Below are 27,004 nucleotides of genomic sequence, written 5' to 3' on the forward strand. Positions count from 1 at the left end.
GAACAGGTCCAGTACGGGCAACTCCTACTCTTACCACGTGCCTTAACCCGGACTAGGAGAAACCACCTGCGGAGGAAAAAGAGTCATCATTCAGTTTCCATTGACACTCAGTCCTTGACCTCTCCGCCTGCAGGGCCGGCGCTACCATTTAGGCAACCTAGGCAATCGCCCAGGGCGCCAGGATTATTGAGGGGGCGGCATTTTGCCAGGGGGGCGGCAGGCGGCTCCGACTGACCTGCCGCAGGCATGCCTTCGGAGGGTCCATTGGTCCGCAGCTCTGGTGGAGCTGCCGCAGTCATGCCTGCGGATGGTCGGCTGCTCCCACGGCTCTGATGGACCTCCCGCAGGCATGCCTGCGGCAGCTCCACCAGAGCCACGGACCAACGGACCCTCCGCAGGAATGCCTGCAGCAGCTCCACCGGAGCCGCAGGATCAGCGCGGGGGGCAGAGAAATGGCCGTGCGCCTAGGGCGCGAGAAACCCTGGCGCCGGTCCTGTCCACCTGACTGTCAGCAATGGTGCCAATAAGTGGCGGTTGCCATGTGGACACCTATCCAAGAGGAACAAGACTCAGACTGTCAATCTAGTTAATGGGAAAGATCCTTCACTGGGTATAAATCAATGTAACTCATTTAGGTCAACAGAACTTCAGTGATTTACACCAGCTGAGGATCTGGCCCCATACATCACTTCTCTGATTCTGCAATTAACAGAAGCAGTACAACTTGACTGACTGTACTGTATCCCTTTGTACAACCAAACTTGGCGCAACTGCTGATATATATATATTGCACAGGTCAAACAGCAAATATCAAAAGATGTGCAATTATAGAGATGACATTTTGCACTCGGTCTATTGCTTAGTAAGTGGTTTCTCAGAATGTTATCTTTGGAATTTGGAATTACAATGATTGCTCTGTAGTAAAAGAAAATATGTACTGTGCCTTCTAACAGTCTGGAATGGTTTCATGATCATCATGTCTAGGAAAGAAGGGCGGCACATAAACAGTCCCTATATGATACATTTTGGGAGCTGACTATATAGTTGTAGCCCTCATCTAAGTAAGGGTTTGGGCTCAGAAATAAGACTGTATCGTAATGAGCTATCCCTGGGATAAACTGTTTCAGGTAGCCAGGGAGTCAGGAACTGTACTGCATGAATTATGTATGAACTGGAGATAAAGACACCAATTCCCGTAGGCTGTGACAGTCTGTTGAGCCAGCAAATAAGAAATTACATAGATTGAATCGTTGTAAACATTACAGATTACAACACTGCTATAATGATTGTGAAACTCTGTAGCGTATGGCCTGGGATAACCTTACTTGAAAATAAAGGAAATACCAGAAAACTAAAGGTTTTCTGTTGCATTCTATAGCTGCCCCTCACAAACACTCAAGATGTTAAACACTTGTTTTTTCTGAACAGATGTTTAGCATCCACATTTAAGGGAGGAGACCCTCACAGATTTAAAGGCCACAAACAACTGATCTGAAAAAATGTTTAAATAGGAAACCTGAAACTAGCAAGTAACTGACTCTGAAGTGAAGGTGCTTGGTAGGGCTTTATCCATTGCTCACTGAAGTCAATATAAAGATGCCCATTGACTTAAATGGTCTTTGAATAAGGTGCACACACATACATCTTCCTACCTGCGGAGTGCTGTGTCAGTTCAGAGAAGTTATCATGAGGGACCAATCTCTGTTTTCACATTGATCTTAAAACAGTGGCTTCAAATGAGTGACTCTGGATTTACTCTCCTGTAATTGAGAGCAGGTTTTAAATGATATATCTCCACTGAAGTCAGTGCACCCACTTATCTAAATTTGTTCTGAGGAACCTGTCTGTGTTGTGTCTATCAACTAGACCCATTTTGCCTCTGTGCAACCCACTGACTTCAGTCATGTCTACTGTGTGGTGCAACTGAGGTCTGAATTTAGCCTATTGAATGTTCTCTGTCAGATAGCAGAGTCCCCTGTGCTGTGACTGGACTCACTGACACACTGTGGAAGATACAAACATTGCTCCAGCTAAGATCTGAATGAGGTCCCTTGAACAGGGGCAATAAGGCAAAGCCTTCTGCTAGTTATGTGCATAGACACTTGCGTTAAGCTTTTGGTTTTTTTGTCAGCTGGAGGTCACGCTTACAAATATCACAGGTACAGGGGGGATGGAGAATAGTGAAAAGGAAACATCTATCTACCGATGTTCTGATAATAGTGTCTATCACTACATAGTATTTGTTTTACTGAGATTAAAATGAAACACTCTTGCTAATTTAAAAAAATATATATTTGATTCCCTACAATAGATTCTTCCACACCCCTCAGAGTCACAGTTCTTCCTCTGCCCCAAGGCAGTAATAATTTATTACTGGTCTATACTAATAGGAAATTCTGGTACCCCCATTTGACAGCTGTATTGGTGGGTACATTGGGTGGGGGCAGAGCTAAGCACCCACTCATTTCCCACTCCTCCCCAGCCATCTGTCCAGGAAAGGAGAACTAGGCACACAGCAACCTCCTTCTGCTGGGCACCCGGATTCAGGGTCCAGATAACCCATTGAAGGTTGTAATGCTGGCTCTTACTTCCCTTTTCCACTATGCATGGGCATGTAGTCGAAATCAGTCTACTCCTTAACATTGAGCCTAAATTACCTCATAGTTTCCCCTTTAAAATAGTACTGACAATGTCAAAATGATTTCATATGCCCTAGGAACACATTAATGTTATTAATCAGCGACAGAAATGCCCCAAACCCTGTTCTGCCTCACTTAACAAACAAACTGTTATCATCACTAGCACACAAATCCAAAAACACAAGCAGGTGTGTGGAGGTGTCAGAAGCAGAATGAAGGGGGAATGAGTCATTTTTCTCGTTTGGAAGCCTGAGATAGGCTGGCTAAAGATTCTCATCTGCCTGGCTCTGATCCTGGGCTCCCTTACTTGGTGGATTAGGCATGACTCACCATTCAGAACATCAGAGTGTCAGTACCATGAAAATCTAGCTAAGGCTTCAGGGCGGCCTGGAGGGAAATTATAAAAAAAAAAAAAATTATTTAATGGCCAGACATAAAGTGTAATTTTCAGTTATTTTTAAGGGCTTTGTCAAGCTACTGGCACAAGCCTTTGGTTTGCAACACCTAGAGTCCATTTGAAAGGAGAGAGGCTCCAAACCAAATGGATTCTGAACTCCCCCATATTTGGGAAAGTTTGGATTCAAATTTCTCCGCTTGGGCCCATCTCTAAACCCCAGTTATAGCACCATTTGTGAGTCCCTCTTAACTATCTCTTCCAGGAGCTAGGGAATTGCCCAAGCACCAGAGAGGGTTCACAAGGGAGCATTCTGCCTTGAGGAAACCCATGTTAGAGATGGCAATGAGGTAAGTAGCCTCAGTCCTTAGCGGTCGTTATCTAATTACAGCATAAAATCTTCACATAATTGAACCCGATGGATAATTTCTGCTGGAAAAAAACCCAGGATGAGACTAGCAAGAATATTACAGGTCAAAAACAAGGTGCCCTGGTAAAACCAGAAGCTGTTTGCTACCAGAAGCACCGAAGTCACACAGTTTTTAAGCAAACATAAACATATATGATGCTGTTAGAACTATAAAGATGGTTCAGCTTTGTAGCTGAGAACTTCACACAATAGATGAATAGACTGTGAGCCACTGGAAGGTTTCCACAATTCATTTGCCATTTGTTAGGACTTTTACAAACACCAGCCTGGTTCTCAAGAAAATCCTTCCTCTGTCCTTTTTCACTCCATTGTTCACAGCTCCTTCTGACTTGTTGTAAGCATCATTAGGAACAGACACCTTCATTGAACATGAAGCTTGAACTAATAATAGCATAATGCTCAAATACTCATTACTAGGCTGCAGCTATGCTTGAACATGTCTGTACAGGTGACAGACAACTAGGGACATGTCTCTATATGCCTCTTAGTTACAGCAAGGGTCTGATCCTGCTCCCACTGAAATTAGTGCTAAAATTCTAATTGACTTCAATGGGAGTAGGAGCTGGTCTATCATTAGGAAATTTCACCATTATTCCCACTGGATCATGAGTGCAGCCATGTACGTACGGACTGTTTGGAGTCAAAATGGTCAGCCAGATTAATATCACTCGAGTTCTTTGTTTTTGTTTCTTACTATGATATAATCTGTATATGTTTGGAGTGAATTTAGGGCTCGTGAAAGTGGTAGTTTAGAGTTGGCCTAATATGCAAAGTTCAGATTCAAAGTTCAGTGGTGTTTTGTAGCCTACACTAGGAAAGTGAGAGTCTTTGTCTCCTTATAATGTTGGGGCTGCATGAGAGGTTAATGAGTATGCTACAGATACTGGCTGTGGGTCTTAGTCCTTGAGTTCAAGTGGTGCAGTCTTATGCTTTCAGCACTGAAGGTCCAGATTCAAACCTCCCTAACAACCCAAGAGGGATCAATTACATTTGGAGCTAGGATTTCAGTTTGACCCTTTCTAGAGGTGAAGATTAGACCCACTGGCTGTCTTTCCAAAAAATATGTTCTAGTTCAGCCACTAGATATGGGCTTGGTGCAGGAATTACTGGGTGAAGTTCTATGGCCTGGGTTTTGCAAGTGGTCAGAGCAGATTATCATAATGGTCCATCATTTAAGATTTAAAATCCATGACTCTATATTGAGTGAAGGGCTTCAAAGGGCTTTGGATTGAAATGTGAGACATACAAGTACCATTCTCCAGATGAAACTAGAGACAAAAATTCAGGGATCTGGAGCAATCAAATTTTTGAATTGCTCCACTATGGCTCCGTTCCAACTCTGGGCATAAAACCTATTGGTCCGCGCTCCAGCTCCGGGCTCCGCTCCAAAGCCCTGCAAAAATTAATACAAATATAAATTTCCCCTTCTTTCTCCATTTAACCATCCTGGCTCAAATGTAAATGTTAAAAGATATATTAAAGTGCAATGCAAACCACCAGGAGGGGAAAAACAGGGAAGCATTTTTGTTTAATCAGTCTGATGTGGCTGATTTCCAAACAGACTGGAACAGATAATCAAAGTGAGAACACAGGCTTTAACTCAAGATGTTGCTGCTGTTCACAGCTCTGGACTTGAAGTATTAGCTGACCTGCCACAGAAAGCTGCTAATGAATCAGGACAGGCACGCTTGTCTCAATCACAAGAGCAGCCAATTTGAATTCTACCCATACGGGAAAAACACCAACCACCTTAACTCAGATGAAAACACCGATCAAATCTGGCAGATCACCTAAAGTATAAAAATCTAGGGCCAGACTTTCAAAGTGGCATCAGCAGAGATTTATCTGCATGCAGAGCTGCTAGCATGTGTTGGTTTTGCACTCTACCCCTTGTGTGCAGAAGAAATGGAATTTACATGTATAAAACCCATCGTGTTCAATTTGCATGAGCTGTGGGCAGGTAAATTCCATCATCTGCATACATAAATGAAGGACTGCATCCACACTGTGCAAGGCTCAGTACCCTGTGTCAGTGTACTGTTCCTTTAGTGCTAGGCAGGGCACAGGGATTGAAGCTCTGTCTATGTTAGATGCTATCGTGGCCAAAATGTCTGAATTCTGCCTACACAGCAGCTTCCACTGATGGAACCGCAGGTGGTGCTGTATTGCACATGGGTTTGTTGCCAGGATAGATGCATCCAGATTGCACAAACTGAAATCACAGGCCAGATTTTCTTCCTCATTCCAACTTGTTGGTGCTGCTTAGCACCATGTAGATCTGTTTGTCTTTGTCCAGCTGAGATGTCCCTGAGAAGGTGGGAATTTTTAGCTCGTACAAAATCAGTCATTTATGCTAGCGTGGTCCCAGCATAAGGGGCCTGCCAAGAATGAGAGGGGAGCGTAGCTGAAGCACCACTGCTGTCCACTGGGGCAGAGACAGGCAGAGAACTGGTGGGCCATAACCAGGTCCTTGCTGAGCCCCTCTTCTGCTGAGCCAAACAGATTTTGCCCACAGCAGAGATTCTGGCCCCAAGGTTTTCAAACTGGACCCCAGTTGTTTCTGAATCACTGCTGGCTAACAAACTTCAGTGGCTTAAAGCAGCAATAAGCAAATTGCTAAAGCATCTTTCTCCAAGGGAAACCCACCCACAGCCCAGGTACTGTGGATTTCTGAGCGGTGTGACCGGCAAGACACGCTCATTACCAGTGCCACACTGGAGGCTACTCCAGCATAATGGAATAGCTGGGGTAGCCTCTGTAGCCCTAACACTCTCTCCCATGGGCGAGATGGACTGGATGATCCACATAGCAGTGAATCCATGAGCCCTAACCCTGCCTGACCCCAAACCCCTTACCTGCAGCCACACAGGGAACTTCTGTATAGCAAACCCTACTTGCACTGGGTGCAGGCAACCCATGCAAAGCCTTCTGAAATCCTGTGCCTCTCAGCAGGGCAACTACACTTGTTCTGCTCCAAGAAGGGCTCTGCACCTTTGGTGGGAGAAGCAGAGTTTTCCTTCAAATGAACAGGGAATAGAGTGACCATATATCTGTGGGGTGCATCAAAGAGAATATTGCAGTCAGCACCCAAACTGCAGTGGAGTTCTGGGTATTTCTGAAATGATATGCATTTGTCAGCAAGGTATTCTAATGGAAATTAAGAGCATTACAGGAGGAGATTTAATATCTCGAGTGAGTGACAGAAAAATGACAGCCTAATTTTATGTTTCATTTTTAGCAGCAATTTTCTGAATTGTAGGATAATACTTAGTTAACTGATTAGCCCTGTTATTTCAGATAGTGGGATGCACTCAGGAAAGGTAGAAGAGAAAATTACATTGCGCGCGTGTGTGTGTGTGCGCGCGCGTGCATGCACACGCGCATGCGTGCATGTGCAGGTTTTAATCATAACCAATGGGCAACATTTAGATTTGAATTTAGATTTTAAACTGTAAACTTATATTCATTGTTGGTGAACATGATAATAAAAGGAAGTACTGTTAACAATACATGGTACAATGAATATGCATTTAGCTGGGTTTGCATATTAATGACTAACTTTTAATTAAGATTAATTTTAGTTAAAGGCAGACAAATTCATATTAGAAATAAGGCAAAAATGAGAGTGACTGACCATTGGAACAAACTACCAAGGGAAGTTGTTGGGTTCTCCATCTCTTGATATCTTCAAATCAAGACAGGGTGCCTGTAGCCAAACCAAAGTTGTTGGGCTCAATACAGGAGTAAGTGGATGAAATTCTATGACCCGTGATATGCAGGAGGTCAGACAAGGTGATCTAATGGTCCCTTCTGGCATTAAAATGTATGACTATGAAAAATTAGAATTACCAAATGTATACAGAAAACTGGTGCATGTGTTGATAATAGCATGATTCAATATTGCTTTTTTTTGTTTTCTTTTGTTTGTTTGGTATGTTATTATCGGCAAAAATTGGCTTCTGCAATGTAATCTCTCTAGAGAGGGACCTGCTTATAACAGAATCTGACATAGTGCAACTCTGCTTATAGTGCAGTGAAGCTGGAGAGTTGCTTCAATGCAAATAAACAGACTTTCATTCCTCTCATGCTAAATTAAAGCCAAGGTTTGCAACAGTGACTAATAATTATAACAATGGATGGCTCAGTTTTTGACCTTGAAGAGGAAGCGGAGCTTGCTTGTCCTCAAGACCGAGTACATAGAAGTCTTGACGCTTGGTAGAGGCCGTGATAATGAAGAATCCTTCCCACCCTTCAGGCCCCCATTGGAGAGGGCTAGTTCAAGGGACAGTGCAAATCATGGTGTTCTTTTTCAATCACATTCTTTCCCTGGAAAGCCCCCTGTATCCAGACATGGGTCGAAGGTGGATTTATAGTCAGCTGTTCAATTTGCGTAGGCTGTGCCTTTATTTATCATACCAAGATCTCACAGCAGAAATACATGCCCTCATGATCACAAGGCCTGATTACTGTAATTCCCTCTGAGCAAGGCTTACCGCCTAGCTTCAACGACACTTCCAGCTTGTGCAGAATGAAGCGGCACATTTGGTCACTGGCTTGAGCTATTGTGCAGATTATGAGCACCTGCATTCTTCACACTAACTGCCTTATATATAGGGGGATTTGACTTTGAGCTGACAATGTCTACTTTTAAAGCCTTTAATGGTGTAGCCCCTGCCAATATTCAGGACATCTTTTAAGAGCCGTGTCCTGATAAGTATCTGCACTCAGACGTCATGCACTGCTTTTGGATTCCTACCACGAGTCTTAAATCAGCAGCTGATTGGGTCATTGCTGTACTTGATCATAGGGTGCACAACCTGCTCCCCCACTTCATTAATCTAGAAAGCTCTCCCCTCACTCTTAAAACTCTGCTATTCAATTATCTTTTATCAATCTGACCAATTCCACTTTCCCTTCTTTCCTCTCCTTCTTTGATTCAGACTATCCCTGTACCGGTTTCATTTGTTAAAGCTTTTAGAGGAAGTATGTTTTAGGATGTTTTACAACATCACAAGCAATTTGCAGGGGGGTGGTTTGGATGCTTATTAATAAATCAACTGTTAATTATTAACAAATGGCAATCTTGTATGTTTTTGATAGGATTTCTTTTCCTTTCCCATTGCCCACTCCCTTCCTGATCACATGGCCCTGTGTTAATCCAAGTCTGATCTTAATTCTTCAGAAACAGCATCTGTGGAGATTAAGGTCCATAGATCACACACTAATCAGTACCTGTCAAACACTGCATGGGCGGAAATGGGGAGCAGGAAGGTGAGACTGCTATTTGACAAGAGTAAAGAGATTAGAATCTAGCCTGAACTGGGACACAGCTATACATTAGACCCATAGTCCCTCAAAATTAGTAGCTCATATATGTCTATAAAAGGCCAGTGCATGGAACATTGAACTGGGACTCAGGAGACCTAGGTTCTAGTCCTTGCTGTGTGACGTAGGCCAAGTCAATTCTTCTTTCTATGTCTCTCTTTACCCTTTATTTGTCTTGTATTTGAAGCAGTGATGACCAGTTGGTATTTAACCTTCTCATTGAATAGCATTTGGTGGGCAATCTGATCAGCTGAGAAATGTCCACTTACCTTTGTATTATCTGAGAGTTTATGTATAAGTGACATGCTTTTTTGCTGTTATGGGCCATATTTAAGGATTCTATCAAGTTCTGCCAGGATTTTAAGTATTCTCTAACTATTTCTGACAGTAGATGTTCACCGGTGGCTATTGTGTCATCTCCAAAGGGGTCTTCTTGGAATTTTCCCCTGCAAGCTTCATGCAGTACAGCTGACTGGGGTGTTAGGCCAGGGGTATATATTATGTCCAGTAACCATATGGTATGTTTCTTCTAACAGAATATAAGGTTTTTGCATCCATCAGGCTAGCTCTTACAGAACCCTTCCCCATGGAGGAATTGGCTGCCAGAATCAATGCTCTGAAAATAGAGAAAGGCCTAGCTGACATCCAAACTGAGCATATCAAAAATTTCAGCCCACACACACAGTAGTGGGTCCTGAGTATGTTCAATACCTGTCTCATCCAGCTCAAGAAACTTAAAATCTGGCACAAGCCAAGGTAGTGGCCCTTTCAAAGCCTGATAAGGAACTATCCAACTCAAAAAACTTTCAACCTAGCTCACTCTTGTGTGATATCATAAAATTGTTTGATTGCTGCCTTACACCAGTTATTGAACCACTTCTTATCAACAAACAGGCCAGTGTTTGCCCGAGTCGGTCATGGACTTGACAGCATCTGAACTTGACACAACATATTGAAGGACGGATATGAAAGAGAATTGATTATGGGAGTGGTGTTTGTTTATCTCTCAGCTGCCTACTATACTGTCAATCATTGCAGAGTCCTTGCCAAAGTGCTAATGAGAATGAAGAACCACCACAAACTTAATACAGACCATACTGGAGGATCAGAAGATTCTTTGTGAACTTTTGTGGCAAATGGATTTGATGGCGACAATAGAAGAATGGCTTCCCACAAGACGGAGTCTTAGCACCCACATTACTCAACGTCTACACAAACCACCAGCCAAACTCTCCTGGCATAAGGTGCCTTACCTACACAGATGATCTTTGTGTCATCACCCAGTACAAGGGGTTTGCCATATGAGAGAGCACTCTGGTAAACGCACTTAGCACCAAGGACAAGTACTATGCAGCCAACCAACTGCATGCAAACCCAGCAAAGGTACAAGTCAGTGCATCCTATCTCAGAAACTGAGGGGCCAAACCCAAACTCAACAGCAGCTGGCTTGGAGTCAAAATTTACTGATTCTATAAATCCCGTATGCCTCAGTGTTACTATCAACCACCTGCTCTCCTTTAGAACCCACACTGAGAAATCTAAAGCCAAGTTTAGCATATGAAACAACATTCTCAGGAGGCTGGTTATATCAAAGTGGGGTGCAGACTCATTCACTCTGAGATCACCAGTACTGGCACTTTGCTACTCCTCTGCAGAATACGCCTCTGCAGTGTGGGCAGGACCCCCTCATGCAAAGAAGCTAGACCGTGAACTTAACACCTTCTGCTGATAAATGACAGAATGCCTTAAGCTCACCCATGTCAATAGCCTCTACAGCATGTCCTTCCAGGTATTGCTCACTCCTGATCTACCCCAGGAAGTTGCTAGTAGAGCTGAGTGCACAAGGCAATGCACAGATCCAAGACACCCCCATAACAGTTTTCTTGCCACTGTTAAACCCCAAACATTGTCACCCAAACAGACAGTGGTTCAGTTATGACAAAAAAGAGTAGAGAACAACCCTGCTGCCTCTGAATTCCAACTCCCACTAGTCAAACACCTACCACCCAGTGCAGAAAAGCCATGGCCTACATGGCATTACCTTAATTGATGCCACACCGGAGTTGGCCCATCTAAAAACATAATGATCAAATGGAACTACATCACTGGCCCCAATACCCGTGACTGTGACAGACAGCCTCCTATGATGCCATGCTTGAGCATGAATGCACTTCCAGTGACTTGGCAGAGTGCAATGATCGGGCAATCGCATGTACACAGATGTGGTGGGAAGCAGTATGAGGACACGATAAGAAGAAATTGTCTTGCCTATTTAGACTTCAAGTTCTTGAGACAGGGACTATCTCGTACTCTGTGTTTGTACACCACCTAGCACAATGGTGCTGTGATCTCAGCTCAGGCATGTAGGTGTGCCCGGAGTACAAATAAAAATTATAATCACACGTGGACAAGACATGGCAAGGGCTGCTGTACTGAAGGGAGAACATGCTCAGGTCATCTGTTCCCCCTTTCTCCTTCTGTCTTTTCTTTTTCAGTATTTTTTTTCCTATTGAATTTAAACCAGTAGATTTCAACCTTTTTTCTTTTGTAGACCCCTAAAAGCTTTCAAATGGAGGTGTGGACCCCTTTGGAAATCTTAGACATAGTCTGCTGCAGGGCCCCAGGGGTCCGCACTGTGACCCACAGGTTGAAAACCACTGATTTAAACAATGATTTCTGCTGTTAAAAAAATAGCAGTCTTAGCACCCTTAGCATTCTTGAGCTGGTGGTGCCTCTCTCGCTGTTCTTAAGTTATAGTTTCATGAGACAAAACTGCTGGAAGAACTCACTTCACAAAGAGGGATAAAGTCCAGCAGAGGGGAAAGGAAGTACTGCATTCAACTGTGAGAGCAAAAGATGAGCCTGTATGTGATTTCTAGATGCCATCCTTTCCTGGTGAGATTTACTGTTAAGGCATGACCCTTCAGAAAGCTTCATTATAGTGATTGCTTGATAATCCCCTCCCTGCTATTCCACAGTATGGTGTATGATGACTGGGAAACAGACACATTGTTCTGTCCTGCTGTCCTTTGATCTGCTCTAATCCTGTTAACTGTTCTCTTTCATCAAATCTCCTCCCCACCCCCCAAAGAACATGCCCTCCCAGCCTTCTGCCTGATTAACTCTGCTCTCCCTTCATTTGCACTGGAAGCAGCATTATGTGAATTACTTGCCCGTTAATGCTGATTCTCTTTAGGAAGTGAACAGGGTGACACCATCCAACAGCACAAGAACAGTCACTCTGAGCATCTGTGGATGTGTGGTTTGAGCCAAAGCTGCGTGGCAAAACCTGATACATCCAGGACCTGAGATGTATCACTCTGGCCAATTATAAACAATCTGGTTTCCAATTTCCTTATATGCATAAATAATTTAGAAAGTGGACACATTTTACAAGGCCATTCCCTGTCCTCACATCCTTGTTCTTAGAGGTCCAGGCTTTCTGTGGGCTTTAATATATGTTGGCTAGCCTCTAACATCTAGTGATTTCTCCATGGGGGAACGGCTCCACTGCCATGTGACTGAAATGAACAAGGCCTTGTGGAAGGCAGTTATATGGCTTCACAAATGGCTGCATAATTTACTTGTCATCCAGAAGTCTCTCAAACCTCAGTTCATGATGCAGCAATCCAAAATGTGTCTGTTTCCTGCCAACTCCTCAGCTTGTCCCCTGCCATTTGCAGGAACTTTACAGGAGGGGGACAGTGTGGCGCGAGGATGGTGAGGGAGAAAGGAACAGGCCACAGCAGGAGATGAGGCCAGGATCCTCAGAGGTATTGAAGGGTCTCCCGCCCTCAAAAATCAATAGGAGTTAGGTGCACAAATACCTGTGAGGATCTTGGCTTGAAGTGCAGTCTTGAAGGAAGCAGGAGAAGGCAGTCATTTAAGGAGCCTCCAGAGCAGAATTTAGGAGCTCTGTGTGGAAGGGACCTTCCCCTGACATGGAGCTCTGTTGTGGGTGGGCTTAGAGCCCCAGCAGCCAGATGCTTCTTTCCTGCTAGGCCTCCCCCGCTCTCCTCAAGACAAGGTTTAATTGCCTACTGGCATTACATAGCCAGTTCAGGAGCCTCTCAGGTGGTCAAAAGTTTTTTGTAATCATCTAATACTGTCACACAATGGAGCAGAATTCAGTGCAGTCCTACCATACAAATCAGGGGTTCTTGCCCATCAGTTTAGCTCTAATGTGCCACCTCATGCAAAGGGCCTTGAACAGGAGCCTGTAGTTAAGACAGTTGAAGTGGATACCTTATTCAAGCAGACCGGCAAATGTTACAGCCCCAATGTCTTATCATTGTCCACCTCTCCTCTTCTTGTGTCCCGTTCACTTCCCTAACCTCCCTCTAATATTCCCAAATGTGTAGTGCAGTTATTTTGTCCTCCTCTATGCCATGCTCCTCTCCTGGGCATTTCTTGTTGGTTTAGGTGGCTCTCTGCTCAGCGTGCTGACTTCTGTAAATCCCTTTTTCAGGTGCTCTCCCCATGCATCGTACAGGGAGCCTGGGTACGTAATTTGGGGTTATATGAATTCCACTAGATGGCAGGGCACCTAAAAGTTAGGCTGTGTCTACATCAGAGACCTTATAGCGGCACAGCTGCACCGCTGTAAGATCTCGCATGTAGCTGCTCTATGCCAATGGGAGAGAGCTCTCCCGTCAACCTAATTAAACCACCCCCAACGAGAGGCGGTAGCTACGTTGGCAGGAGAGCTTCTCCCGCCGACATAGCGTTGTCCACACTGGCACTTTTGTCAGTGTTTTTTTTTCCAAACCCCTGCACGACATACATTTTACTGACAAAAGTGCTAGTATAAAAATAGCCTTAGACACTATAATGTTCGGCCTAAATCTCCCTTGTGAATCCCACCCCTAAGGGACTTTCCCAGGGTCACATAGGAAGTCTGTGTCAGAGGCAGGACTTGAAGCTTAAGCTCCCAAGTTTCAGACCAGTGTTTTAATCCAAGGACCATCCTTCCTCTCTCCTGAGCCTCACCACAGTATGTGAGATCAGAATCAGGCCCTGCATATCTAGCTGAAGAATACAGAACACATGTGTTATCAATAAAAAGCAATGAGTTCAGCAGCCGAATGAAAGACACACTTCAGCATTAAGGTTTGAACAAGGGCTGGACCCAGAGCAAACCCTCAGAGATGAAAAGTCCCAGACTCCAATAAGGTTCTGCTCCAGATCTGAATTTGGTGGCTGCAGCCATATCTCTGTAATGAGATGAACCAAAATCCCTGATGTGAACACCTCTGATCTTTGTGTCTTGGATCTGCCTCATGTAGGACTCAGTTATGCTCTGTGGGTGCAATTCTGGCCTCACTGAAGTCAATGGCAAAATTCTCATTGTCTTCAGTGGGTCACGGATTTAACCGTAGGAATTTAACGTTGCAGTTCCCACTCAGGAAGTTCCCACTCAGCAAGGACTGCTCTATATTTCGTTAGCATAAGATTTCTTTTCTATTTATCCTGTGAGTGGGTTTTATGCAGGAGAAGTGGGGCTCAATTTCTTCAGATGCTGTTTTTCTGATTCGAATACAGTCAATTTCATTTAAGCTGCTGTGACAGTCTTGGAAGAGCATCTAATCCATTTGCCACGTACAGAAATTGTCATAAAAATGACAGCTCGTGAAGAGAAGAGGGAGAAGGTGGTGGCAGCAAGGACCCAAGCAGGCGCATACAGATTAACACACAAGTAGGAAGCTAGCTTTGGGTTACCAGAATATCTGCAGCATTTGGGATATTAACGGCTTCCCTCGCTGTAAACAGAGATGAGAAGTCACCTGTGTATTTGCAGGATTACAATCATTCACTACACTCCTTTCCTATTACTCCTGGGCCTTCTGTAGTCAATGGGAGTTTTGCCATTGAAGTTATTGGCAGCAAGAGGGCCCTACCGTTTTACCAGGATGTCAATCCAAGTGTTATTTTAGGTGCTATTTTAGGTTCATGTTCTTTGTTCACATGGAAGGGGTCCTAAACTGAAAATCCCAGCCTCAAGCTTTGACCAAGTTCAGTTTCAGACCCACATTGTGCAACTCACCCCTGACTCCATAATGGGTCAAACCCAAAATCCTAGAGTCAGCTATCCACAACCTTTGAGAAAGTTTGAATCCAAGTCCGGAAGCAAAGTCTGTAGGTGGACCCCACTTGTAAATTACAGGGGAGTATTTGCCAGATTCTGCCACTCTCATACAGATCATGTTTGCCAACCCCAACCATTTAAAATTAAGAGTCAATCTCCAAAAATCATGAAATTGGCTTAAAATCACGAGAATTTTAAAAAATAATAAATGTGGAGTTCTTGTTATTTGCCTTCTGGGTTCTGAGCCTTCCAGGAAGCACTTGGGTCACATTTTCAAGCTCTTCTCTGCAACCATGAGGGTACGAAACTTTTTTTCTCACATAACCTCGTGACTCCAGGTGCTGGGGCTTTAAGAAAAACACCCAATAATGTGATACTTTGAGTAATATTGTACTTTCTGAGGAGCCTCATTAAAATGAATGGCAGTCTTCACAGGGCAAGGTACCACTAAGTGCAAGCAAGGGTGGCAGAATCGGGCCCTAAGTGGGTGAAGATGTTTGCATACCAGTCACCAACCCTAAAGTCTGACAGACAATCGGGGATCTACTTTGCACCTCCCTAGGAAAGGGAGGGAAGGGAAATGGATGATGCTACATTCCTGAGGGTATGGGAAGCCTGGGGCAGTCTCCCCACTATTCACCCCCCATTTTTCTCCTGTTTCTTTTCAGCCCCTGTCCTATTCTCTCCTGCTTTGCAGCCTCTATTCCAGCCCCTTCTCAGCCTGCCCCTGCAGTCACCATCTCCTCCTCCTTGGGGCTCTGTGCTGGCTGGGCACAAAAGCAGAGAGAAGTAGCATGCAGCTACAGCAGACATTAGCAGCTAGCAGTAGGAACTGCCAATGATGCTTGCAGGCCGGCTGGAGTGAGGACCCAGATGAGCAGCAGGAATGCATGGCAATGCTGCCAGATGCATGAGTGTCATGTGAGCTGCATGACAATTTGCAGCTCTAGATTCCTTTACCAGGGCACTGCTCCCACTCTGTCTGTTCAGGGACACTTTGGGCAGCACTGGCCAGCTCCAGAACCCCAGCTGAGCTGGAATTGCAAGCTGGTTGCATCACTGTGCCTCCAGTCCGGGTGGGTTTCCTGTCACCAAGGTTTTGCAGACCACCAGAGTCATGTGACCCTGTGTGTGCAAAGTGATGTGAACACACACACACACACACACACACACACACACAGAGTTATGTAAGTGCTGAATAGTCAATATGCTAGGAAGGTACTGGGCCACCTCTTCCAAATCTTTTGTCTATATCTATGTGGCTGGGAGTGCTTTGGTTCAGAGCATGCCCATTACATGAAATCCATGTTTATCATCCTGTTTTACATCTGGTGATTTAAACAGCCTGTAGAGGAAACCAGCATCAGGTTTTGTAATGATCTGATGAAATTCTGAATTCAGGGGAAGCACAGAAAACAAGAAACTGAAACCAATAGGATCTGGTCAGTGCTCAGCCTCTGAATTATGCTAGAGAGGGGATTACTGCATGAGATATGTGCTTGACAGGAGAAAGGGCTCAGCTATGCAAACAGTTACCAGGCTGAACTGGCTCTGGCAGGAAGGTGAAAGTTCACCATATTCAGCATATGGGGGGGACTATCACATGCAGTGGGTGGGGAAGGGATCATGAGATTTTGTTTCTTTCAAGGGTGGCTACATTCCAAAACAGATCTCTCCATGTCTTAAGACCTGTAGGCAGACAGTACTCAGGGAAAGTAGCACTCAAGGGAAATTACCCTCAGGCCTGGTCCACACTGGCGGGTTCAGCATACTTAGATCTACTCACCGTGGTGTCTTTGCTGCAGTGAGTCAACTGCTGGCACTCCCCCATCGACTCTGCCTGCGCATCTCACGGCGGTGGAGTACAGGAGTCGACAGGAGACTAGACACGATAAATCGACCCCCGCTGGATCAATCACTGCCCGCCGATCTGACGGGTAGTATAGACATGTAAGGGATGTACATCTCAGCCTGCCAAGGCCCAAAAGAAGGATGCAAGGCATGACAAGACCCAAAAGGAAGGACATAAAAATAATAGAGAGACAAGATAAGTAAGGTAATATCTTTTATTGGACCAACTGTTATCTCTCTACTATCCTGGAACCAACACGGCTACAACAACATTGCTTCCACAAAAATAATACTCGAGCAGGAAACTTAAAATGCCCTGAGATCTTTCCTTATGTATAAATAGCTCCTTCAAGAACCTCGGTGTCATGATTTATTTCTGATGTAAATAACTGTCACCAGTCAACATGAGGGCACAGCAAATTTGTCCAAAAGGTAAGGCAGCTTGGGACTAAAATGAGGTAAGTTCATGTGAGAGGCATAGCAAACACAACAGAAAGGGAAAGGAGGGAATTGTTGTGTGTTTATAGCAATTAGAGCCCAGCAGTTTGGAAGTTGTTCTAAAGCCCACGATAGGGCATAAGTGAAAAATCAATAAATAATATAACAAAGTCAAAGAGAAATCCAGACCTATAGCACAGCCCTGCTGTCGTTTCCTCCCATATCCACCTACAGTCTGCCCACACTTCTCTCTGACAGCTCCCTTCGGGCCCACGTTGTCCTAGGTGCTTAGTAGAGCTGATTGGGCTATTCATATACCATATATGTGAAGGATATCCCCTGTTGGCCAGCGGGCTGTAGGCCAATGGAGACATTTGCAGGATTTTTTTGGTATTCACAATTGTTCTACTCCAATACGGGAGTGCACTAGGGGATTCAGTCTCTGCTATGGCAGTGGGGTCAGACAGGTCCACAGCCAGGCAGTCGAGACAGAATGTGTGCACAGAGTGCAGACCCTTGGAATGGCAGGGCCCTATTTGGCCACATAGAACTAAGGCTGGCACTGCCAAGAGCCAGGAAACAGAGGAAATCTGCTGGGAAAGCCTGATCAACATGAGATTTCTGGGCTAATTCCACAGATCCATAAAGTCTGGGAAAGGATCCCTAATTTAGGGTGTTTCTCTGGACTGACCCGTCCCCTTCCAGATCTCCTGAGGCTCATCTGCTCCATTACTGACCTCTGCAGCCCCCTACAATTTCAGGACCAAGCCTTCTCATCTGACCTGCAATCACTGCTTTGAATTCTAAGCAGCAGTGACATCTAGTGGTGTGGAACGGAATGTGCTAGGTTTGCAAAACAGGGTGTAGAAACAACGAGAAGTCCTTGTGGCACCTTAGAGACTAACACATTTATTTGGGCATAAGCTTTCATGAGCAAAAACCCACTTCATCAGATGTATGAGGTGAAAAATACAAAATCTCGTTAAACTGACCTCGCACTTGGTAAAGCAACCTCCATCCTTCCATGTATACCTGCTCCTGTATTTTTCACTTCATGTAGCTGATGAAGTGGGTTCTAGCCCACAAAAGCTTATGCCCAAATAAATTTGTTAGTCTCTAAAGTGCCACAAGAACTCCTCATTGTTTTTGCTGATACAGACTAATACAGCTACCAATCTGAATACAGGCTGTAGGACTCAGTGAAACCTCAGAGGCTGCAGTTCACTTGTTGTTAAAAAGAAATAAGCATGGTGGATCACAAATGAAGCTCTTTGGTGTCATCCTATTAGTTATACCTGGGAATGAACAGTTCTAACATGGCAGAACATGACAGAATCTATGATCTGTGGAGGATGTTTGCATTAAAAGTCTAGTGCGCCACAAACTCACACACAAACTAAAGAAAATGACAGGAAAATAATCCAATTCCTCTATTCAAAAGAGCATTTAACCTCCCTGCATAAACGACTTACTCTCAATCCCATCTCAGTCGATTCTCTGTTGCCCACTGATTCTCCCACAAACATCTTCAGCACATTCCCCCACAAACACCTTTGCGCATTCTTCCATGCTGTCCCTTACACGTGGAATGCCTACCCTGTAAAATATCTCTAGAGCCAGTACCTTATCTTCCTCTAAATCCCTCTTGAAGCTTCACTTCTGCCATGATGCCTACACAAAACAAGCACTAACACCAACAAAACCACCACACCTATAAACTGAGCACACAGCTAGTCTGTGGGCATGTCTACACTACAGGATTATTCCGATTTTACATAAACCGGTTTTGTAAAACAGATTGTATAAAGTCGAGTGCACGTGGCCACACTAAGCACATTAATTCGTCGGTTTGCATCCATGTACCGAGGCTAGCGTCGATTTCCGGAGCGTTGCACTGTGGGTAGCTATCCCATAGCTATCCCATAGTTCCCGCAGTCTCCCCCGCCCCTTGGAATTCTGGGTTGAGATCCCAGTGCCTTATGGGGCAAAAAACATTGTCGCGGATGGTTCTGGGTACAGCCTCACCCCTCCCTCCATGAAAGCAGCAGACAACCGTTTCACACCTTTTTCCCTGGGTGAACTGTGCAGACGACATAGCACAGCAAGCATGGATCCTGCTCAGATCAAGACTGCAATCGAGGACGTTGTAAACACCTCATGCATTCTCATGCAGTCTGTGCTGAACCAGGACCTGCAAAGCCAGGCGAGGAAGAGGCGGCTATGGCAGCGTGGCGACAAGAATGATGAGGACATGGACACAGAATTCTCTCAAACCGTGGGCCCCGGCGCTTTGGAGATCCTGCTGGTAATGGGGCAGGTTCTAGCCATTGAACACTGCTTTTGGGCCCGGGAAACAAGCACAGACTGGTGGGACCGCATAGTTTGCAGGTTTGGGACAATTCGCAGTGGCTGCAAAACTTTCGCATGCGTAAAGGCACTTTCATGGAACTTTGTGACTTGTTTTCCCTGCCCTGAAATGCCAGAACACCAAGATGAGAGCAGCCCTCACAGTTGAGAAGCGAGTGGCAATAGCCCTCTGGAAGCTTGCAACGCCAGACAGCTACCGGTCAGTCAGGAATCAATTTGGAGTGGGAAAATCTACTGTGGGGGCTGCTGTGATGCAAGTAGCCAAAGCAATCATTAAGCTGCTGCTATGAAAGGTTGTGACTCTGGGAAATGTGCAGGTCATAGTGGATGGCTTTGCTGCAATGGGATTCCCTAACTGTGGGGAGGCGATAGATGGAACCCATATCCCTATCTTGGCACTGGAGCACCAGGACACCCACTATGTAAGCCGCAACGGGTACTTTTCAATGGTGCTGCAAGCACTGGTGGATCACAAGGAACGTTTCACCAACATCCATGTTGGATGGCCAGGAAGGGTTCATGATGCTCGCGTCTTCAGGAACACTACTCTGTTTAAACTGCTGCAGCAAGGGAATTACTTACCAGACCAGAAAATAACAGTTGGGGATGTTGAAATGCCTGTAGTTATCCTGGGGGACCCAGCTTACCCCTTGATGCCATGGCTCATGAAGCCACACACAGGCAGCCTGGACAGTGGTCAGGAGCTGTTCAACTACAGGCTGAGCAAGTGCAGAATGGTGGTAGAATGTGCATTTGGCCATTTAAAGGCAGGCTGGCGCACAATACTGACTCGCTCAGACCTCAGCCAAACCAATGTCCCCATTGTTATTGCTGCTTGCTGTGTGCTCCACAATCTCTGTGAGAGTAAGGGGAAGACCTTTATGGCGGGGTGGGAGGCTGAGGCAAATCACCTGTCCGCTGATTACGCGCAGCCAGACACCAGGGTGATTAGAAAAGCACACCAGGAAGCGGTGCACATCAGAGAAGCTTTGAAAACGAGTTTCATCAAGGGGCCAGGGTACGGTGTGACTGTTGTGTTTGTTTCCCCTTGATGAACCCCTCCCTTGATTGACTCACTCCCTGTAAGCAACCCACCTTGCCCCTTCAATTACAGCTTGCTTAAGCAAATAAATTCACTATCGTTTAAAAATAATGTATTCTTTATTAAGTCATTATAAAAAGAGGGAGAGAACTGACAAGGTAGCCCAGGTGGGGTTTGGGAGGAGGATAGGAGGGAAGGAAAAGGCCACTAAAAAAATTTCAAAATAATGACAGCCTTTTGGTTGGGCTGTCCACGGGGGTGGAGTGGGCGGGTGCACGGAGCCTCCCCCCACGCATTCTTACATGTCTGGGTGAGGAGGGTATGAAACATGGTGAGGGGTGAAGGTGGTTACACAGGGGCTGCAGTAGCACTCTGTGACCCTGCTGCTGTTCCTGAAGCTCCACCAGACGTCAGAGGATATCAGTTTGATCACGCAGCAGCCCCAGCCTTGCATCCCGCCACTGCTGATCTTCCTGCCTACACCTCTCATCTCAAGCATCACTCCTCTCCTCACATTCATCCCTCCAATCCTCACGTTGGTCCCTCCTGTCCTCACGTTCACTGGCATCTTTCCTGTAATTTGATACCATGTCCTTCCACTCATTCAGATCAGCTCTTTCATTGCGGGTCACTTCCATGATTTCCGAGAACATTTCGTCTCACGTCTTTTTTTTCTGCCGCCTTATCTGAGATAGTCTTCGGGATGGAGTAGGGAGGCTTGAAAAATGTGCAGCTGCATGAGCGAGGGAAAAAAGGGAGAGAAGTATTTAAAAAGATACATTGTACAGAACAATGCTTATTCTCTTTCACGGTGAACAAGGCTGCAATGCTCAGAAACCTTCTGCAAAGGCTTTTGGAGTACCTCCAAGAGAGCTTCATGGAGATGTCCCTGGAGGATTTCCACTCCATCCCCAAACATGTTAACAGACTTTTCCAATAACTGTACTGGCCGTGAATGCATCCCAAGTCCTCAGGGCAAATTAATCATTAAAAAATGCTTGCTTTTAAACCATCTTTTATATTTACAAAGGTACACTCACCAGAGGTCTCTTCCATGGCTTCATTGTCTGGACCAGTGGCTTGGGAGGGCTGGAAGGTAATTCTGTCTGGGTGAGAAAAAGCTCCTGGCTGTTGGGGAGAACGGAGTGCTGTGTGCTCTCTGCAAGCTCACCCTCCTCTTCCTCCTCCTCATCTTCCCCGTCCGCAGAATCCTCAGCCATGGCTGAGATTACCACCCCTACCTCGGAATCCTGGGTCAGGGGTGGGGTAGTGGTGGCGGACACCCCTAGAATTGCATGCAGCTCAGCGTAGAAGCGGCATGTTTTCGGCTCTGCCCCGGACCTTCCATTTGCTTCTTTGGTTTTCTGGTAGGCTTGTCTGAGCTCCTTAACTTTCACTCTGCACTGCACTGAGTCCCTGGTGTGGCCTTTCTCCATCATGGCCTTGGAAATTTTTTCAAATGTTTTTTCATTTTGTCTTTTGGAACGGAGTTCTGTTAGCATAGAATCCTCTCCCCATATAGCGATCAGATCCAGTACATCCCGTGCAGTCCATGCTGGAGCTCTTTTTCGATTCTCAGACTTCATGCTTACTTGTGCTGATGAGCTCTGCATGGTCACCTGTGCTGATCAGCTCCCCATGGTGGGCAAACAGGAAATGAAATTCAAAAGTTCGCGGGGCTTTTCCTGTCTACCTGGCCAGTGCATCCGAGGTCAGATTACTGTCCAGAGCGGTCACAATGGTGCACTGTGGGATAGCGCCCGGAGGCCAATACTGTCGAATTGTGGCCACACTAACCCTAATCTGACATGGCAATACCGATTTCAGCGCTACTCCTCTCGTCGGGGAGGAATATAGAAACCGGTTTAAAGAGCCCTTTATATCGATATATAGGGCCTCATTGTGTGGACGGGTGCAGGGTTAAAGCGGTTTAACGCTGTTAAATTCGGTTTAAACGCGTAGTGTAGACCAGGCCTGTGAAAAAATATATCTGTCCTAATGGTATGCCAGCTTTCGTCCCACATCACCACCTCCCAGCCTAGTCATTTATATTATCCTTCTGCAATGGACTGTCTTAAGCTAAGATTGTCATCTCTTTGTGTAATAACCTTAGTCCCAGATTTGGACCTTAGCGTCCAAAATATGGGGGTTAGCATGAAAACCTCCAAGCTTAGTTACCAGCTTGGACCTGGTACCTGCTGCCACCACCCAAAAAATTAGAGTGTTTTGGGGCACTCTGGTCCCTCTGAAAAACCTTCCCTGGGGACCCCAAGACCCAAATCCCTTGAGTCTCACAACCAAGGGAAATAATCCTTTTTCCCTTCCCCCCTCCAGGTGCTCCTGGAGAGATACACCGACACAAGCTCTGTGAAACTACACAGAGGGACTCCCCCTCTCCGTTCCCAATCCTGGAAACAAAAAGTACTTTCCTATTCCCCCAGAGGGAATGCAAAATCAGGCTAGCGATCCAACACACAAATCTCCCCTTGATTTCTTCCTCCCACCAATTCCCTGGTGAGTACAGACTCAATTTCCCTGAAGTAAAGAAAAACTCCAACAGGTCTTAAAAGAAAGCTTTATATAAAAAGAAAGAAAAATAAGTACAAATGTTCTCTCTGTATTAAGATGATACAACACAGGGTCAATTGCTTAAAAGAATATTGAATAAACAGCCTTATTCCAAAAGAATACAAATCAAAGCACTCCAGCACTTATATTCATGCAAATACCAAAGAAAAGAAACCATATAACTTACTATCTGATCTCTTTGTCCTTACACTTGGAAACAGAAGACTAGAAAAAGAAACTACTTCTCCAAAGCTCAGAGAAAGCAGGCAGGCAGACAAAAGACAGAAGACCTCAGACACAAAATTCCCTCCACCCCAAAGTTGAAAAAATCCAGTTTCCTGATTGGTCCTCTGGTCAGGTGCTTCAGGTGAAAGAGACATTAACCCTTAGCTATCTCTTTATGACACGCCCCCCAAATTGCAGACAGTGGGGAAGCTCACTGGCGGCGATTTCCTTCTAGAACTTGAAAATAAACAGATTATTACAACACATAGACCTTTACATATACTCCTAAGTATATAACTAACAGACTTCTACATTTTAAGAACACTTTTTAACTACTGAATTCTGGGAAACTCTCACGGGAGAGTGCATCAGCTACTTTGTTAGAAGCTCCTGTGATGTGTTGAATTTCAAAATCAAAATCTTGGAGAGCTAAACTCCAACGAAGAAGTTTCTTGTTGTTCCCCTTGGCAGTATGAAGCCACTTTAGTGCAGCATGGTCAGTTTGTAGTTGGAACCGCCGTCCCCAAACATATGGGCGTAGCTTTTCCAGGGCGTACACAATGGCATAGCATTCCTTCTCACTGACTGACCAGTGACTTTCCCTCTCAGACAGTTTCTTGCTGAGAAACACGACAGGATGGAAGTTGTGATCTGTTGCTTCCTGCATGAGCACTGCTCCTATACCACGCTCAGATGCATCTGTGGTTACTAGGAATGGCTTGTCAAAATCCGGGGCCCTGAGCACAGGGTCCGACATGAGCGTTGCCTTAAGTTGGGTAAAGGCCTTTTGACACTCATCAGTCCACTTAACTGCATTTGGCTGGGTCTTTTTGGTTAGGTCGGTCAGTGGGGCAGCGATTTGGCTGTAGTGTGGTACAAATCGCCTGTAGTATCCGGCCAAGCCTAAGAAGGATTGGACCTGCTTCTTGGACCGTGGGACAGGCCACTTTTGGATAGCATCCACCTTGGCCTGTAGGGGGTTTATGGTTCCTCGACCCACCTGGTGCCCCAGGTAAGTCACTCTGTTTTGGCCTATTTGACACTTTTTGGCCTTAACAGTTAGTCCGGCCTGCCTGATGCGCTCAAAGACCTTTTCCAGGTGTAGTAGGTGTTCGGGCCAGGAGTCTGAAAAAATGGCCACATCATCGAGGTAGGCAACTGCAAATTCTCCCAGTCCAGCTAGTAGACCATCTACCAGCCTCTGGAAGGTGGCGGGTGCATTTCGAAGGCCGAAAGGAAGGACATTGAATTCATACACCCCCGCATGGGTGACGAATGCTGACCTCTCCTTGGCAGGTTCATCTAGCGGTACTTGCCAGTACCCCTTGGTTAAGTCTATTGTAGAGATGAACTGGGCACGTCCCAACTTCTCCAATAGCTCATCGGTACGTGGCATTGGATAGTTGTCCGGACGAGTTACAGCATTTAGCTTACGGTAGTCCACGCAAAAGCGTATTTCCCCATCTGGTTTGGGTACCAGAACCACTGGAGATGCCCATGCACTGGTAGATGGGCGGATTATACCCATCTGTAGCATGTTCTGGATCTCCCGTTCTATAGCAGCTTGGGCATGAGGAGACACTCGGTAGGGTGGGGTTCTGATTGGGTGAGCATTACCTGTATCAATGGAGTGGTATGCCCGTTCAGTCCGTCCTGGGGTGGCTGAGAACAATGGGGCGAAGCTAGTGCACAGCTCCTTGATTTGTTGCCACTGCAGACGTTCCAGGGTGGTTGAGAGGTTCACCTCTTCCACGCCACCGTCTTTTTTCCCGTCGTAGTAGACACCGTCAGGCCACTCAGCATCATCTCCCTGGACTGTAAACTGACAAACCTGTAAATCTCTGGAATAGAAAGGCTTGAGAGAATTAACATGGTACACTTTAGGCTTTAGTGAGGAATTGGGAAATGCTATGAGGTAGTTTACAGCTCCCAGGCGCTCTTGGACCGTGAATGGCCCTTCCCATGATGCTTCCATCTTATGGGCCTGTTGCGCCTTCAAGACCATAACCTGGTCTCCTACCTTGAAGGACCGATCTCTGGCATGTCTGTCATACCAGGCCTTTTGCTCTTCTTGAGCATCCTTTAGGTTCTCTCTAGCAAGGGCTAAAGAGTGTCGGAGGGTGCTTTGTAGGTTGCTTACAAAGTCCAGAATGTTAGTTCCTGGAGAAGGCGTAAACCCCTCCCATTGCTGCTTCACCAACTGTAATGGCCCCTTAACCTCGTGACCATACACCAGTTCAAATGGTGAAAACCCTAAACTGGGATGTGGTACAGCCCTGTAGGCAAACAGCAACTGCTGCAACACTAGGTCCCAATTATTGGAGAATTCGTTGATGAATTTTCGTATCATGGCCCCCAAAGTTCCATTGAACCTTTCCACCAGGCCATTGGTTTGATGGTGGTACGGGGTGGCAACCAAGTGATTCACCCCATGAGTTTCCCACAGTTTTTCCATGGTCCCTGCCAGGAAATTAGACCCTGAATCTGTAAGGATGTCGGAGGGCCAACCTACCCTGGCAAAGATGTCTGTTAAGGCCAGGCACACAGTGTTAGCCCTGGTGTTGCCTAGAGCTACTGCTTCCGGACATCGGGTAGCAAAGTCCACTAAAGTCAGTACGTACTGCTTTCCTCTGGGCGTCTTTTTTGGGAAAGGGCCCAGAATATCCACAGCTACTCGCTGAAATGGGACCTCAATTATGGGGAGTGGCTGGAGAGGGGCCTTGACCTGGTCTTGAGGCTTTCCCACTCTTTGGCATACCTCACAAGACCGGACATACTTGGCAACGTCCTTGCCCATCCCCTCCCAGTGGAAGGACTTCCCCAACCGGTCCTTGGTTCTGTTCACCCCAGCATGGCCACTGGGATGATCATGGGCTAAGCTTAAGAGCTTCTCCCGGTACTTAGTTGGAACCACCAACTGTTTTTGCGGCTGCCATTCTTCCCAGTGTCCACCAGAAAGAATTTCCTTGTATAAAAGTCCTTGGTCTATAACAAACCGGGATCGATTAGAAGAGCTGAGAGGCGGTGGGGTGCTCCGTGCCGCCGCCCAAGCTTTCTGAAGGCTGTCATCTGCTTCCTGCTCAGTCTGGAACTGTTCCCTTGAGGCTGGGGTCACCAGTTCTTCCTCAGACTGTGGACTTGGGCTTGGTCCCTCTGGAAGTGATGTAGGTGATGGGGTTGTTTCCGTTGCTGGTGAACCGCTCTCCGCTGGTGCACCTGAGGGTATTTCAGGCTCTGGCTGAGCCTTTTGGGTATGGCTGTCTTGTGCTTCTGCCAGTTCTGGCTCGCTGGCGCCCTCTGGCGTTGAGTTTGAAGATGGGGTTGCACTTGCTGGTGCTGGTTGCTGTTCCAGTTCCGGGCCTGGGACTGGAGATGCTGTGGCTGTTTCAGTGGTAGGCATGGAATCCGGGTCCACTACCTCTGTCTGGGTCTCTGGTAACACAGACGGGGCCTCTGTGGACGGCTCAGGAACAGGAATGGGTCTGGAAGCTTGCCTGGTTTGGCTACGTGTAACCATTCCCACTCTCTTGGCCCGCCTCACCTGGTTGGCCAAGTCTTCCCCCAGTAGCATGGGGATAGGATAATTGTCATAGACTGCAAAAGTCCACATTCCTGACCAGCCTTTGTACTGGACAGGCAG

General features: G+C 46.0%; 1 protein-coding gene across 2 annotated transcripts in view; it reads right to left on the reverse strand.

Moving 5' to 3' along the window:
* The window catches only part of LPGAT1 (lysophosphatidylglycerol acyltransferase 1), a 947,911-nt gene that overhangs the window by 571,142 nt on the left and 349,765 nt on the right, over positions 1 to 27,004 (reverse strand). Inside the window, exon 10 of one of the 2 annotated variants that reach the window (XR_007774158.1) lies at positions 20,780 to 21,304. The gene's annotated coding sequence lies outside the window, so the exon portion shown is untranslated. Of the gene's footprint in view, positions 1 to 20,671; positions 21,305 to 27,004 lie in introns of those variants that run through there. The other variant, XR_007774156.1, reaches the window with a different exon arrangement.

Source organism: Gopherus flavomarginatus, chromosome 4, assembly GCF_025201925.1.
Source record: "Gopherus flavomarginatus isolate rGopFla2 chromosome 4, rGopFla2.mat.asm, whole genome shotgun sequence".
NCBI classification, from domain to species: domain Eukaryota; kingdom Metazoa; phylum Chordata; order Testudines; family Testudinidae; genus Gopherus; species Gopherus flavomarginatus.